The sequence below is a fragment of the Salmo salar genome, chromosome 02 (genome assembly GCF_965601325.2).
Source record: "Salmo salar chromosome 02, fSalSal1, whole genome shotgun sequence".
Taxonomy (NCBI): Eukaryota; Metazoa; Chordata; class Actinopteri; order Salmoniformes; family Salmonidae; genus Salmo; species Salmo salar.
Genome location: NC_138292.1, coordinates 91253139 through 91272015, shown reverse-complemented (window position 1 = coordinate 91272015; position 18877 = coordinate 91253139).

Here is an 18877-nt window from a genome sequence, read left to right as displayed (position 1 = left end):
TCTGTAACCAAATCTAACTCAGTCATAGGCACGCCCCAGGGACACATACAGGACCAGGCGTCATTTGACCAGCCTGTTCGATGGGCACTATAAAACACTCCCTGATTTACATTTCTCCAGACCAGGCCTACACTCCGTTGGCACATAGGTTCTACCATCTAATTCCTCTACTGAAAGTGAACCATACCACGTGGTTAACTTTTAGACTATGGATACCGACAGAATAAGAACAAGTCTTTGATATTAATTATTAGTCTGCAGCTAAGTAAATTATATCATCGAACGCGAAGACCAACGAAACCACCATTCTATGACGACATTAATGAATGTCGCTCTGAAAGATCCATTCTAACCGAGAGAGAGAGAGAGAGAGAACGCGGACAAAACTTCCCAACAGAACCGAACTCTCCAACAAGAATCAGAACGACACACTGAGCGTAAATATATATTGATTGCAATTGTTCCCGAATGAGTGAGCCTTCAATTGTCAATTGTTAATGAACCCTGTGTAACTTCCCAGCCGACCTTTTATGATCCATTGTTCAACAGGCCGACCTGCCTGTTTAGCCAGTAGGGCACATTCCGATACCAATCCTTTGTGACGATAATTACTGTTTGTATGTTTTTCTGTTAATTACTTAGTGTAGTAAATAAATGATTTTAAGACAATTGATGTATGGATGATTTTAGTAAAGACTGGGTTCGTGCAGATACAACAATTTACGACGTTTGGTATGAGACTGGACTAGAGGTAAAATACACCAATTAAACTAGAAGATAATCTGCCTATACTATAATAGAATATAATATTATAGTACAGGAAAGTTATATTAGGAAAATTATAGCTTTGTAATCTGAATATTCTCCTTGGTGCCCCGATCTCCTAGTTAATTACAATTAAACGATTAATCAGTTTAATCGCGTGATAATAATTACAGGGAGCTAATTGATAAACATATCTTCCGTTTAATGGTACCCCCAAAGACACGACAGCTGCTACGGTGTGGGACGTCATCTATAATAATGACATAAATGCTATGCTGCTACGATGTGGGATGTCATCTATAATAATGACATAAAGGCTATGCTGCTACGGTGTGGGATGTCATCTATAATAATGACATAAAGGCTATGCTGCTACGTGCTATGGTGTGGGACGTCATCTATAATAATGACACAAAGGCTATGCTGCTACGATGTGGGATGTCATCTATAATAATTACATAAAGGCTATGCTGCTATGCTGTGGGATGTCATCTATAATAATGACATAAAGGCTATGCTGCTACGTGCTACGGTGTGGGATGTCATCTATAATAATGACATAAAGTCTATGCTGCTACGTTGTGGGAAGTCATCTATAATAATGACATAAAGGCTATGCAGCTACGGTGTGGGATGTCATCTATAATAATGACATAAAGGCTATGCTGCTACGGTGTTGGACGTCATCTATAATAATGACATAAAGGCTATGCTGCTACGGTGTGGGATGTCATCTATAATAATGACATAAAGGCTACGCTGCTACAGTGTGGGATGTCATCTATAATAATGACATAAAGTCTATGCTGCTACGTTGTGGGAAGTCATCTATAATAATGACATAAAGGCTATGCAGCTACGGTGTGGGATGTCATCTATAATAATGACATAAAGGCTATGCTGCTACGGTGTGGGATGTCATCTATAATAATGACATAAAGGCTATGCTGCTACGATGTGGGACGTCATCTATAATAATGACATAAAGCCTATGCTGCTACGGTGTGGGACGTCATCTATAATAATGACATAAAGTCTATTCTGCTATGGTGTGGGATGTCATCTATAATAATGACATAAAGGCTATGCTGCTACGGTGTGGGATGTCATCTATAATAATGACATAAAGGCTATGCTGCTACGGTGTGGGATGTCATCTATAATAATGACATAAAGGCTATGCTGCTACGGTGTGGGATGTCATCTATAATAATGACATAAAGGCTATGCTGCTACGATGTGGGATGTCATCTATAATAATGACATAAAGGCTATGCTGCTACGGTGTGGGATGTCATCTATAATAATGACATAAAGGCTATGCTGCTACGGTGTGGGATGTCATCTATAATAATGACATAAAGGCTATGCTGCTACGATGTGGGATGTCATCTATAATAATGACATAAAGGCTATGCTGCTACGTGCTACGGTGTGGGATGTCATCTATAATAAAGACATAAAGGCTATGCTACTATGGTGTGGGACGTCATCTATAATAATGACATAAAGTCTATGCTGCTACGGTGTGGGATGTCATGTATAATAATTACATAAAGGCTATGCTGCTACGGTGTGGGATGTCATCTATAATAATGAAATAAAGGCTATGCTGCTACAGTGTGGGACGCCAACTATAATAATGACATAAAGGCTATGCTGCTATGCTGCTACGGTGTGGGATGTCATCTATAATAATGACATAAAGGCTATGCTGCTACGGTGTGGGATGTCATCTATAATAATGACATAAAGGCTATGCTGCTACGGTGTGGCATGTCATCTATAATAACGACATAAAGGCTATGCTGCTACGTGCTTCGGTGTTTGATGTCATCTATAATAATGATATAAAGGCTATGCTGCTACGGTGTGGGATGTCATCTATAATAATGACATAAAGGCTATGCTGCTACGGTGTGGGATGTCATCTATAATAATGACATAAAGTCTATGCTGCTACGTTGTGGGAAGTCATCTATAATAATGACATAAAGGCTATGCAGCTACGGTGTGGGATGTCATCTATAATAATGACATAAAGGCTATGCTGCTACGGTGTGGGACGTCATCTATAATAATGACATAAAGGCTATGCTGCTACGATGTGGGACGTCATCTATAATAATGACATAAAGGCTATGCTGCTACGGTGTGGGACGTCATCTATAATAATGACATAAAGGCTATGCTGCTACGGTGTGGGATGTCATCTATAATAATGACATAAAGGCTATGCTGCTACGGTGTGGGATGTCATCTATAATAATGACATAAAGGCTATGCTGCTACGGTGTGGGATGTCATCTATAATAATGACATAAAGGCTATGCTGCTACGGTGTGGGATGTCATCTATAATAATGACATAAAGGCTATGCTGCTACGGTGTGGGATGTCATCTATAATAATGACATAAAGGCTATGCTGCTACGGTGCGGGATGTCATCTATAATAATGACATAAAGGCTATGTTGCTATAGTGTGGGATGTCATATCTAATAATGACATAAAGGCTATGCTGCTACGGTGTGGGATGTCATCTATAATAATGACATAAAGGCTATGCTGCTACGTGCTACGGTGTGGGATGTCATCTATAATAATGACATAAAGGCTATGCTGCTACGTGCTACGGTGTGGGATGTCACATATAATAATTACATAAAGGCTATTCTGCTACGGTGTGGGATGTCATCTATAATAATGACATAAAGGCTACGCTGCTACAGTGTGGGATGTCATCTATAATAATGACATAAAGTCTATGCTGCTACGTTGTGGGAAGTCATCTATAATAATGACATAAAGGCTATGCAGCTACGGTGTGGGATGTCATCTATAATAATGACATAAAGGCTATGCTGCTACGGTGTGGGACGTCATCTATAATAATGACATAAAGGCTATGCTGCTACGTTGTGGGATGTCATCTATAATAATGACATAAAGGCTACGCTGCTACAGTGTGGGATGTCATCTATAATAATGACATAAAGTCTATGCTGCTACGTTGTGGGAAGTCATCTATAATAATGACATAAAGGCTATGCAGCTACGGTGTGGGATGTCATCTATAATAATGACATAAAGGCTATGCTGCTACGGTGTGGGACGTCATCTATAATAATGACATAAAGGCTATGCTGCTACGATGTGGGACGTCATCTATAATAATGACATAAAGGCTATGCTGCTACGGTGTGGGACGTCATCTATAATAATGACATAAAGGCTATGCTGCTACGGTGTGGGATGTCATCTATAATAATGACATAAAGGCTATGCTGCTACGGTGTGGGATGTCATCTATAATAATGACATAAAGGCTATGCTGCTACGGTGTGGGATGTCATCTATAATAATGACATAAAGGCTTTGCTGCTACGGTGTGGGATGTCATCTATAATAATGACATAAAGGCTATGCTGCTACGGTGTGGGATGTCATCTATAATAATGACATAAAGGCTATGCTGCTACGGTGTGGGATGTCATCTATAATAATGACATAAAGGCTATGCTGCTACGGTGTGCGATGTCATCTATAATAATGATATAAAGGCTATGCTGTGTCATGACGTTGGCCTCTTTTGGTACAGGGAGGACAGTTGACCCCTCCCTTTTGCACACAATCCACCCTGTGTGTAAAGGGTCGTAAAAACTCTAAAATTCCAGGAGAGTCTCTGGCCACATGGCCCATCGAGAGACACAGGAAATTCTTCCAACTCATAGAATTGGAGAGCCAAGCGACATTTTGTGTTCTGGAGAAGGTATGGAAGATTGGTGAAGAATCCAGCTACGAACTGATCCGCTTGGTACCATTTTGTGATACTCAGAAGAGACAATATAGCCATATTACCATAAAACTGTTTATATAATAGACTCAGTTTAAGACTTGCCTCATATGGGTGTATGGAATGTATTAATAAGGATAAAGCTTTTGTAAGACATTGAGATGCTATGTACTGATGTAATGTGATAGAATTGTATTTCTGTAACCAAATCTAACTCAGTCATAGGCACGCCCCAGGGACACATACAGGACCAGGCGTCATTTGACCAGCCTGTTCGATGGGCACTATAAAACACTCCCTGATTTACATTTCTCCAGACCAGGCCTACACTCCGTTGGCACATAGGTTCTACCATCTAATTCCTCTACTGAAAGTGAACCATACCACGTGGTTAACTTTTAGACTATGGATACCGACAGAATAAGAACAAGTCTTTGATATTAATTATTAGTCTGCAGCTAAGTAAATTATATCATCGAACGCGAAGACCAACGAAACCACCATTCTATGACGACATTAATGAATGTCGCTCTGAAAGATCCATTCTAACCGAGAGAGAGAGAGAGAGAGAACGCGGACAAAACTTCCCAACAGAACCGAACTCTCCAACAAGAATCAGAACGACACACTGAGCGTAAATATATATTGATTGCAATTGTTCCCGAATGAGTGAGCCTTCAATTGTCAATTGTTAATGAACCCTGTGTAACTTCCCAGCCGACCTTTTATGATCCATTGTTCAACAGGCCGACCTGCCTGTTTAGCCAGTAGGGCACATTCCGATACCAATCCTTTGTGACGATAATTACTGTTTGTATGTTTTTCTGTTAATTACTTAGTGTAGTAAATAAATGATTTTAAGACAATTGATGTATGGATGATTTTAGTAAAGACTGGGTTCGTGCAGATACAACAATTTACGACGTTTGGTATGAGACTGGACTAGAGGTAAAATACACCAATTAAACTAGAAGATAATCTGCCTATACTATAATAGAATATAATATTATAGTACAGGAAAGTTATATTAGGAAAATTATAGCTTTGTAATCTGAATATTCTCCTTGGTGCCCCGATCTCCTAGTTAATTACAATTAAACGATTAATCAGTTTAATCGCGTGATAATAATTACAGGGAGCTAATTGATAAACATATCTTCCGTTTAATGGTACCCCCAAAGACACGACAGCTGCTACGGTGTGGGACGTCATCTATAATAATGACATAAATGCTATGCTGCTACGATGTGGGATGTCATCTATAATAATGACATAAAGGCTATGCTGCTACGGTGTGGGATGTCATCTATAATAATGACATAAAGGCTATGCTGCTACGTGCTATGGTGTGGGACGTCATCTATAATAATGACACAAAGGCTATGCTGCTACGATGTGGGATGTCATCTATAATAATTACATAAAGGCTATGCTGCTATGCTGTGGGATGTCATCTATAATAATGACATAAAGGCTATGCTGCTACGTGCTACGGTGTGGGATGTCATCTATAATAATGACATAAAGTCTATGCTGCTACGTTGTGGGAAGTCATCTATAATAATGACATAAAGGCTATGCAGCTACGGTGTGGGATGTCATCTATAATAATGACATAAAGGCTATGCTGCTACGGTGTTGGACGTCATCTATAATAATGACATAAAGGCTATGCTGCTACGGTGTGGGATGTCATCTATAATAATGACATAAAGGCTACGCTGCTACAGTGTGGGATGTCATCTATAATAATGACATAAAGTCTATGCTGCTACGTTGTGGGAAGTCATCTATAATAATGACATAAAGGCTATGCAGCTACGGTGTGGGATGTCATCTATAATAATGACATAAAGGCTATGCTGCTACGGTGTGGGATGTCATCTATAATAATGACATAAAGGCTATGCTGCTACGATGTGGGACGTCATCTATAATAATGACATAAAGCCTATGCTGCTACGGTGTGGGACGTCATCTATAATAATGACATAAAGTCTATTCTGCTATGGTGTGGGATGTCATCTATAATAATGACATAAAGGCTATGCTGCTACGGTGTGGGATGTCATCTATAATAATGACATAAAGGCTATGCTGCTACGGTGTGGGATGTCATCTATAATAATGACATAAAGGCTATGCTGCTACGGTGTGGGATGTCATCTATAATAATGACATAAAGGCTATGCTGCTACGATGTGGGATGTCATCTATAATAATGACATAAAGGCTATGCTGCTACGGTGTGGGATGTCATCTATAATAATGACATAAAGGCTATGCTGCTACGGTGTGGGATGTCATCTATAATAATGACATAAAGGCTATGCTGCTACGATGTGGGATGTCATCTATAATAATGACATAAAGGCTATGCTGCTACGTGCTACGGTGTGGGATGTCATCTATAATAAAGACATAAAGGCTATGCTACTATGGTGTGGGACGTCATCTATAATAATGACATAAAGTCTATGCTGCTACGGTGTGGGATGTCATGTATAATAATTACATAAAGGCTATGCTGCTACGGTGTGGGATGTCATCTATAATAATGAAATAAAGGCTATGCTGCTACAGTGTGGGACGCCAACTATAATAATGACATAAAGGCTATGCTGCTATGCTGCTACGGTGTGGGATGTCATCTATAATAATGACATAAAGGCTATGCTGCTACGGTGTGGGATGTCATCTATAATAATGACATAAAGGCTATGCTGCTACGGTGTGGCATGTCATCTATAATAACGACATAAAGGCTATGCTGCTACGTGCTTCGGTGTTTGATGTCATCTATAATAATGATATAAAGGCTATGCTGCTACGGTGTGGGATGTCATCTATAATAATGACATAAAGGCTATGCTGCTACGGTGTGGGATGTCATCTATAATAATGACATAAAGGCTATGCTGCTACGGTGTGGGATGTCATCTATAATAATGACATAAAGGCTATGCTGCTACGGTGTGGGATGTCATCTATAATAATGACATAAAGGCTATGCTGCTACGTGCTACGGTGTGGGATGTCATCTATAATAATGACATAAAGGCTATGCTGCTACAGTGTGGGATGTCATCTATAATAATGACATAAAGGCTATGCTGCTACGGTGTGGGATGTCATCTATAATAATGACATAAAGGCTATGCTGCTACGATGTGGGATGTCATCTATAATAATGACATAAAGGCTATGCTGCTACGGTGTGGGATGTCATCTATAATAATGACATAAAGGCTATGCTGCTACGTGCTACGGTGTGGGATGTCATCTATAATAATGACATAAAGGCTATGCTGCTACGTGCTACGGTGTGGGATGTCATATATAATAATTACATAAAGGCTATTCTGCTACGGTGTGGGATGTCATCTATAATAATGACATAAAGGCTACGCTGCTACAGTGTGGGATGTCATCTATAATAATGACATAAAGTCTATGCTGCTACGTTGTGGGAAGTCATCTATAATAATGACATAAAGGCTATGCAGCTACGGTGTGGGATGTCATCTATAATAATGATATAAAGGCTATGCTGCTACGGTGTGGGATGTCATCTATAATAATGACATAAAGTCTATGCTGCTACGTTGTGGGAAGTCATCTATAATAATGACATAAAGGCTATGCAGCTACGGTGTGGGATGTCATCTATAATAATGACATAAAGGCTATGCTGCTACGGTGTGGGACGTCATCTATAATAATGACATAAAGGCTATGCTGCTACGATGTGGGACGTCATCTATAATAATGACATAAAGGCTATGCTGCTACGGTGTGGGACGTCATCTATAATAATGACATAAAGGCTATGCTGCTACGGTGTGGGATGTCATCTATAATAATGACATAAAGGCTATGCTGCTACGGTGTGGGATGTCATCTATAATAATGACATAAAGGTTATGCTGCTACGGTGTGGGATGTCATCTATAATAATGACATAAAGGCTATGCTGCTACGGTGTGGGATGTCATCTATAATAATGACATAAAGGCTATGCTGCTACGGTGTGGGATGTCATCTATAATAATGACATAAAGGCTATGCTGCTACGGTGTGGGATGTCATCTATAATAATGATATAAAGGCTATGCTGTGTCATGACGTTTGCCTCTTTTGGTACAGGGAGGACAGTTGACCCCTCCCTTTTGCACACAATCCACCCTGTGTGTAAAGGGTCGTAAAAACTCTAAAATTCCAGGAGAGTCTCTGGCCACATGGCCCATCGAGAGACACAGGAAATTCTTCCAACTCATAGAATTGGAGAGCCAAGCGACATTTTGTGTTCTGGAGAAGGTATGGAAGATTGGTGAAGAATCCAGCTACGAACTGATCCGCTTGGTACCATTTTGTGATACTCAGAAGAGACAATATAGCCATATTACCATAAAACTGTTTATATAATAGACTCAGTTTAAGACTTGCCTCATATGGGTGTATGGAATGTATTAATAAGGATAAAGCTTTTGTAAGACATTGAGATGCTATGTACTGATGTAATGTGATAGAATTGTATTTCTGTAACCAAATCTAACTCAGTCATAGGCACGCCCCAGGGACACATACAGGACCAGGCGTCATTTGACCAGCCTGTTCGATGGGCACTATAAAACACTCCCTGATTTACATTTCTCCAGACCAGGCCTACACTCCGTTGGCACATAGGTTCTACCATCTAATTCCTCTACTGAAAGTGAACCATACCACGTGGTTAACTTTTAGACTATGGATACCGACAGAATAAGAACAAGTCTTTGATATTAATTATTAGTCTGCAGCTAAGTAAATTATATCATCGAACGCGAAGACCAACGAAACCACCATTCTATGACGACATTAATGAATGTCGCTCTGAAAGATCCATTCTAACCGAGAGAGAGAGAGAGAGAGAACGCGGACAAAACTTCCCAACAGAACCGAACTCTCCAACAAGAATCAGAACGACACACTGAGCGTAAATATATATTGATTGCAATTGTTCCCGAATGAGTGAGCCTTCAATTGTCAATTGTTAATGAACCCTGTGTAACTTCCCAGCCGACCTTTTATGATCCATTGTTCAACAGGCCGACCTGCCTGTTTAGCCAGTAGGGCACATTCCGATACCAATCCTTTGTGACGATAATTACTGTTTGTATGTTTTTCTGTTAATTACTTAGTGTAGTAAATAAATGATTTTAAGACAATTGATGTATGGATGATTTTAGTAAAGACTGGGTTCGTGCAGATACAACAATTTACGACGTTTGGTATGAGACTGGACTAGAGGTAAAATACACCAATTAAACTAGAAGATAATCTGCCTATACTATAATAGAATATAATATTATAGTACAGGAAAGTTATATTAGGAAAATTATAGCTTTGTAATCTGAATATTCTCCTTGGTGCCCAGATCTCCTAGTTAATTACAATTAAACGATTAATCAGTTTAATCGCGTGATAATAATTACAGGGAGCTAATTGATAAACATATCTTCCGTTTAATGGTACCCCCAAAGACACGACAGCTGCTACGGTGTGGGACGTCATCTATAATAATGACATAAAGGCTATGCTGCTACGATGTGGGATGTCATCTATAATAATGACATAAAGGCTATGCTGCTACGGTGTGGGATGTCATCTATAATAATGACATAAAGGCTATGCTGCTACGTGCTATGGTGTGGGACGTCATCTATAATAATGACATAAAGGCTATGCTGCTACGATGTGGGATGTCATCTATAATAATTACATAAAGGCTATGCTGCTATGCTGCTACGGTGTGGGATGTCATCTATAATAATGACATAAAGGCTATGCTGCTACGTGCTACGGTGTGGGATGTCATCTATAATAATGACATAAAGGCTATGCTGCTACGGTGTGGGATGTCATCTATAATAATGATATAAAGGCTATGCTGTGTCATGACGTTGGCCTCTTTTGGTACAGGGAGGACAGTTGACCCCTCCCTTTTGCACACAATCCACCCTGTGTGTAAAGGGTCGTAAAAACTCTAAAATTCCAGGAGAGTCTCTGGCCACATGGCCCATCGAGAGACACAGGAAATTCTTCCAACTCATAGAATTGGAGAGCCAAGCGACATTTTGTGTTCTGGAGAAGGTATGGAAGATTGGTGAAGAATCCAGCTACGAACTGATCCGCTTGGTACCATTTTGTGATACTCAGAAGAGACAATATAGCCATATTACCATAAAACTGTTTATATAATAGACTCAGTTTAAGACTTGCCTCATATGGGTGTATGGAATGTATTAATAAGGATAAAGCTTTTGTAAGACATTGAGATGCTATGTACTGATGTAATGTGATAGAATTGTATTTCTGTAACCAAATCTAACTCAGTCATAGGCACGCCCCAGGGACACATACAGGACCAGGCGTCATTTGACCAGCCTGTTCGATGGGCACTATAAAACACTCCCTGATTTACATTTCTCCAGACCAGGCCTACACTCCGTTGGCACATAGGTTCTACCATCTAATTCCTCTACTGAAAGTGAACCATACCACGTGGTTAACTTTTAGACTATGGATACCGACAGAATAAGAACAAGTCTTTGATATTAATTATTAGTCTGCAGCTAAGTCAATTATATCATCGAACGCGAAGACCAACGAAACCACCATTCTATGACGACATTAATGAATGTCGCTCTGAAAGATCCATTCTAACCGAGAGAGAGAGAGAGAGAACGCGGACAAAACTTCCCAACAGAACCGAACTCTCCAACAAGAATCAGAACGACACACTGAGCGTAAATATATATTGATTGCAATTGTTCCCGAATGAGTGAGCCTTCAATTGTCAATTGTTAATGAACCCTGTGTAACTTCCCAGCCGACCTTTTATGATCCATTGTTCAACAGGCCGACCTGCCTGTTTAGCCAGTAGGGCACATTCCGATACCAATCCTTTGTGACGATAATTACTGTTTGTATGTTTTTCTGTTAATTACTTAGTGTAGTAAATAAATGATTTTAAGACAATTGATGTATGGATGATTTTAGTAAAGACTGGGTTCGTGCAGATACAACAATTTACGACGTTTGGTATGAGACTGGACTAGAGGTAAAATACACCAATTAAACTAGAAGATAATCTGCCTATACTATAATAGAATATAATATTATAGTACAGGAAAGTTATATTAGGAAAATTATAGCTTTGTAATCTGAATATTCTCCTTGGTGCCCCGATCTCCTAGTTAATTACAATTAAACGATTAATCAGTTTAATCGCGTGATAATAATTACAGGGAGCTAATTGATAAACATATCTTCCGTTTAATGGTACCCCCAAAGACACGACAGCTGCTACGGTGTGGGACGTCATCTATAATAATGACATAAAGGCTATGCTGCTACGATGTGGGATGTCATCTATAATAATGACATAAAGGCTATGCTGCTACGGTGTGGGATGTCATCTATAATAATGACATAAAGGCTATGCTGCTACGTGCTATGGTGTGGGACGTCATCTATAATAATGACATAAAGGCTATGCTGCTACGATGTGGGATGTCATCTATAATAATTACATAAAGGCTATGCTGCTATGCTGCTACGGTGTGGGATGTCATCTATAATAATGACATAAAGGCTATGCTGCTACGTGCTACGGTGTGGGATGTCATCTATAATAATGACATAAAGGCTATGCTGCTACGGTGTGGGATGTCATCTATAATAATGATATAAAGGCTATGCTGTGTCATGACGTTGGCCTCTTTTGGTACAGGGAGGACAGTTGACCCCTCCCTTTTGCACACAATCCACCCTGTGTGTAAAGGGTCGTAAAAACTCTAAAATTCCAGGAGAGTCTCTGGCCACATGGCCCATCGAGAGACACAGGAAATTCTTCCAACTCATAGAATTGGAGAGCCAAGCGACATTTTGTGTTCTGGAGAAGGTATGGAAGATTGGTGAAGAATCCAGCTACGAACTGATCCGCTTGGTACCATTTTGTGATACTCAGAAGAGACAATATAGCCATATTACCATAAAACTGTTTATATAATAGACTCAGTTTAAGACTTGCCTCATATGGGTGTATGGAATGTATTAATAAGGATAAAGCTTTTGTAAGACATTGAGATGCTATGTACTGATGTAATGTGATAGAATTGTATTTCTGTAACCAAATCTAACTCAGTCATAGGCACGCCCCAGGGACACATACAGGACCAGGCGTCATTTGACCAGCCTGTTCGATGGGCACTATAAAACACTCCCTGATTTACATTTCTCCAGACCAGGCCTACACTCCGTTGGCACATAGGTTCTACCATCTAATTCCTCTACTGAAAGTGAACCATACCACGTGGTTAACTTTTAGACTATGGATACCGACAGAATAAGAACAAGTCTTTGATATTAATTATTAGTCTGCAGCTAAGTAAATTATATCATCGAACGCGAAGACCAACGAAACCACCATTCTATGACGACATTAATGAATGTCGCTCTGAAAGATCCATTCTAACCGAGAGAGAGAGAGAGAGAGAACGCGGACAAAACTTCCCAACAGAACCGAACTCTCCAACAAGAATCAGAACGACACACTGAGCGTAAATATATATTGATTGCAATTGTTCCCGAATGAGTGAGCCTTCAATTGTCAATTGTTAATGAACCCTGTGTAACTTCCCAGCCGACCTTTTATGATCCATTGTTCAACAGGCCGACCTGCCTGTTTAGCCAATAGGGCACATTCCGATACCAATCCTTTGTGACGATAATTACTGTTTGTATGTTTTTCTGTTAATTACTTAGTGTAGTAAATAAATGATTTTAAGACAATTGATGTATGGATGATTTTAGTAAAGACTGGGTTCGTGCAGATACAACAATTTACGACGTTTGGTATGAGACTGGACTAGAGGTAAAATACACCAATTAAACTAGAAGATAATCTGCCTATACTATAATAGAATATAATATTATAGTACAGGAAAGTTATATTAGGAAAATTATAGCTTTGTAATCTGAATATTCTCCTTGGTGCCCCGATCTCCTAGTTAATTACAATTAAACGATTAATCAGTTTAATCGCGTGATAATAATTACAGGGAGCTAATTGATAAACATATCTTCCGTTTAATGGTACCCCCAAAGACACGACAGCTGCTACGGTGTGGGACGTCATCTATAATAATGACATAAAGGCTATGCTGCTACGATGTGGGATGTCATCTATAATAATGACATAAAGGCTATGCTGCTACGGTGTGGGATGTCATCTATAATAATGACATAAAGGCTATGCTGCTACGTGCTATGGTGTGGGACGTCATCTATAATAATGACATAAAGGCTATGCTGCTACGATGTGGGATGTCATCTATAATAATTACATAAAGGCTATGCTGCTATGCTGCTACGGTGTGGGATGTCATCTATAATAATGACATAAAGGCTATGCTGCTACGTGCTACGGTGTGGGATGTCATCTATAATAATGACATAAAGGCTATGCTGCTACGGTGTGGGATGTCATCTATAATAATGATATAAAGGCTATGCTGTGTCATGACGTTGGCCTCTTTTGGTACAGGGAGGACAGTTGACCCCTCCCTTTTGCACACAATCCACCCTGTGTGTAAAGGGTCGTAAAAACTCTAAAATTCCAGGAGAGTCTCTGGCCACATGGCCCATCGAGAGACACAGGAAATTCTTCCAACTCATAGAATTGGAGAGCCAAGCGACATTTTGTGTTCTGGAGAAGGTATGGAAGATTGGTGAAGAATCCAGCTACGAACTGATCCGCTTGGTACCATTTTGTGATACTCAGAAGAGACAATATAGCCATATTACCATAAAACTGTTTATATAATAGACTCAGTTTAAGACTTGCCTCATATGGGTGTATGGAATGTATTAATAAGGATAAAGCTTTTGTAAGACATTGAGATGCTATGTACTGATGTAATGTGATAGAATTGTATTTCTGTAACCAAATCTAACTCAGTCATAGGCACGCCCCAGGGACACATACAGGACCAGGCGTCATTTGACCAGCCTGTTCGATGGGCACTATAAAACACTCCCTGATTTACATTTCTCCAGACCAGGCCTACACTCCGTTGGCACATAGGTTCTACCATCTAATTCCTCTACTGAAAGTGAACCATACCACGTGGTTAACTTTTAGACTATGGATACCGACAGAATAAGAACAAGTCTTTGATATTAATTATTAGTCTGCAGCTAAGTAAATTATATCATCGAACGCGAAGACCAACGAAACCACCATTCTATGACGACATTAATGAATGTCGCTCTGAAAGATCCATTCTAACCGAGAGAGAGAGAGAGAGAGAACGCGGACAAAACTTCCCAACAGAACCGAACTCTCCAACAAGAATCAGAACGACACACTGAGCGTAAATATATATTGATTGCAATTGTTCCCGAATGAGTGAGCCTTCAATTGTCAATTGTTAATGAACCCTGTGTAACTTCCCAGCCGACCTTTTATGATCCATTGTTCAACAGGCCGACCTGCCTGTTTAGCCAGTAGGGCACATTCCGATACCAATCCTTTGTGACGATAATTACTGTTTGTATGTTTTTCTGTTAATTACTTAGTGTAGTAAATAAATGATTTTAAGACAATTGATGTATGGATGATTTTAGTAAAGACTGGGTTCGTGCAGATACAACAATTTACGACGTTTGGTATGAGACTGGACTAGAGGTAAAATACACCAATTAAACTAGAAGATAATCTGCCTATACTATAATAGAATATAATATTATAGTACAGGAAAGTTATATTAGGAAAATTATAGCTTTGTAATCTGAATATTCTCCTTGGTGCCCAGATCTCCTAGTTAATTACAATTAAACGATTAATCAGTTTAATCGCGTGATAATAATTACAGGGAGCTAATTGATAAACATATCTTCCGTTTAATGGTACCCCCAAAGACACGACAGCTGCTACGGTGTGGGACGTCATCTATAATAATGACATAAAGGCTATGCTGCTACGATGTGGGATGTCATCTATAATAATGACATAAAGCCTATGCTGCTACGGTGTGGGATGTCATCTATAATAATGACATAAAGTCTATGCTGCTACGGTGTGGGATGTCATGTATAATAATTACATAAAGGCTATGCTGCTACGGTGTGGGATGTCATCTATAATAATGAAATAAAGGCTATGCTGCTACAGTGTGGGACGTCATCTATAATAATGACATAAAGGCTATGCTGCTATGCTGCTACGGTGTGGGATGTCATCTATAATAATGACATAAATGCTATGCTGCTACTGTGTGGGATGTCATCTATAATAATGACATAAAGGCTATGCTGCTACGGTGTGGGATGTCATCTATAATAACGACATAAAGGCTATGCTGCTACGTGCTTCGGTGTTTGATGTCATCTATAATAATGATATAAAGGCTATGCTGCTACGGTGTGGGATGTCATCTATAATAATGACATAAAGGCTATGCTGCTACGGTGTGGGATGTCATCTATAATAATGACATAAAGGCTATGCTGCTACGGTGTGGGATGTCATCTATAATAATGACATAAAGGCTATGCTGCTACGGTGTGGGACGTCATCTATAATAATGACATAAAGGCTATGCTGCTACGGTGTGTGGGATGTCATCTATAATAATGACATAAAGGCTATGCTGCTACGGTGTTGGATGTCATCTATAATAATGACATAAAGGCTATGCTGCTACGGTGTGGGATGTCATCTATAATAATGACATAAAGGCTATGCTGCTACGTTGTGGGATGTCATCTATAATAATGACATAAAGGCTATGCTGCTACGGTGTGTGATGTCATCTATAATAATGACATAAAGGCTATGCTGCTACGGTGTGGGATGTCATCTATAATAATGACATAAAGGCTATGCTGCTACGGTGTGGGATGTCATCTATAAAAATGACATAAAGGCTATGCTGCTACGTGCTATGGTGTGGGATGTCATCTATAATAATGACATAAAGGCTATGCTGCTACGGTGTGGGATGTCATCTATAATAATGACATAAAGGCTATGCTGCTACGTGCTACGGTGTGGGATGTCATCTATAATAATGACATAAAGGCTATGCTGCTACGGTGTGGGACGTAATCTATAATAATGACATAAAGTCTATGCTGCTACGGTGTGGGATGTCATATATAATAATGAAATAAAGGCTATGCTGCTACAGTGTGGGACGTCATCTATAATAATGACATTAAGGCTATGCTGCTACGGTGTGGGATGTCATCTATAATAATGACATAAAGGCTATGCTGCTACGGTGTGGGATGTCATCTATAATAATGACATAAAGGCTATGCTGCTACGTTGTGGGATGTCATCTATAATAACGACATAAAGGCTATGCTGCTACGTGCTTCGGTGTTTGATGTCATCTATAATAATGATATAAAGGCTATGCTGCTACGGTGTGGTATGTCATCTATAATAATGACATAAAGGCTATGCTGCTACGGTGTGGGATGTCATCTATAATAATGACATAAAGGCTATGCTGCTACGGTGTGGGATGTCATCTATAATAATGACATAAAGGCTATGCTGCTACGGTGTGTGGGATGTCATCTATAATAATGACATAAAGGCTATGCTGCTACGGTGTGGGATGTCATCTATAATAATGACATAAAGGCTATGCTGCTATGGTGTGGGATGTCATCTATAATAATGACATAAAGGCTATGCTGCTACGTTGTGGGATGTCATCTATAATAATGACATAAAGGCTATGCTGCTACGGTGTGGGATGTCATCTATAATAATGACATAAAGGCTATGCTGCTACGGTGTGGGATGTCATCTATAATAATGACATAAAGGCTATGCTGCTACGGTGTGCGATGTCATCTATAATAACGACATAAAGGCTATGCTGCTACGTGCTTCGGTGTTTGATGTCATCTATAATAATGATATAAAGGCTATGCTGCTACGGTGTGGGATGTCATCTATAATAATGACATAAAGGCTATGCTGCTACGGTGTGGGATGTCATCTATAATAATGACATAAAGGCTATGCTGCTACGGTGTGGGATGTCATCTATAATAATGACATAAAGGCTATGCTGCTACGGTGTAGGACGTCATCTATAATAATGACATAAAGGCTATGCTGCTACGGTGTGGGATGTCATCTATAATAATGACATAAAGGCTATGCTGCTACGGTGTGGGATGTCATCTATAATAATGACATAAAGGCTATGCTGCTACGGTGTGTGGGATGTCATCTATAATAATGACATAAAGGCTATGCTGCTACGGTGTGGGATGTCATCTATAATAATGACATAAAGGCTATGCTGCTACGTGCTACGGTGTGGGATGTCATCTATAATAATGACATAAAGGCTATGCTGCTACGGTGTGGGACGTAATCTATAATAATGACATAAAGTCTATGCTGCTACGGTGTGGGATGTCATATATAATAATGAAATAAAGGCTATGCTGCTACAGTGTGGGACGTCATCTATAATAATGACATAAAGGCTATGCTGCTACGGTGTGGGATGTCATCTATAATAATGACATAAAGGCTATGCTGCTACGGTGTGGGATGTCATCTATAATAATGACATAAAGGCTATGCTGCTACGGTGTGGGATGTCATCTATAATAACGACATAAAGGCTATGCTGCTACGTGCTTCGGTGTTTGATGTCATCTATAATAATGATATAAAGGCTATGCTGCTACGGTGTGGGATGTCATCTATAATAATGACATAAAGGCTATGCTGCTACGGTGTGGGACGTCATCTATAATAATGACATAAAGGCTATGCTGCTACGGTGTGTGGGATGTCATCTATAATAATGACATAAAGGCTATGCTGCTACGGTGTTGGATGTCATCTATAATAATGACATAAAGGCTATGCTGCTATGGTGTGGGATGTCATCTATAATAATGACATAAAGGCTATGCTGCTACGTTGTGGGATGTCATCTATAATAATGACATAAAGCCTATGCTGCTACGGTGTGGGATGTCATCTATAATAATGACATAAAGGCTATGCTGCTATGGTGTGGGATGTCATCTATAATAATGACATAAAGGCTATGCTGCTACGGTGTGGGATGTCATCTATAAAAATGACATAAAGGCTATGCTGCTACGTGCTATGGTGTGGGATGTCATCTATAATAATGACATAAAGGCTATGCTGCTACGGTGTGGGATGTCATCTATAATAATGACATAAAGGCTATGCTGCTACGTGCTACGGTGTGGGATGTCA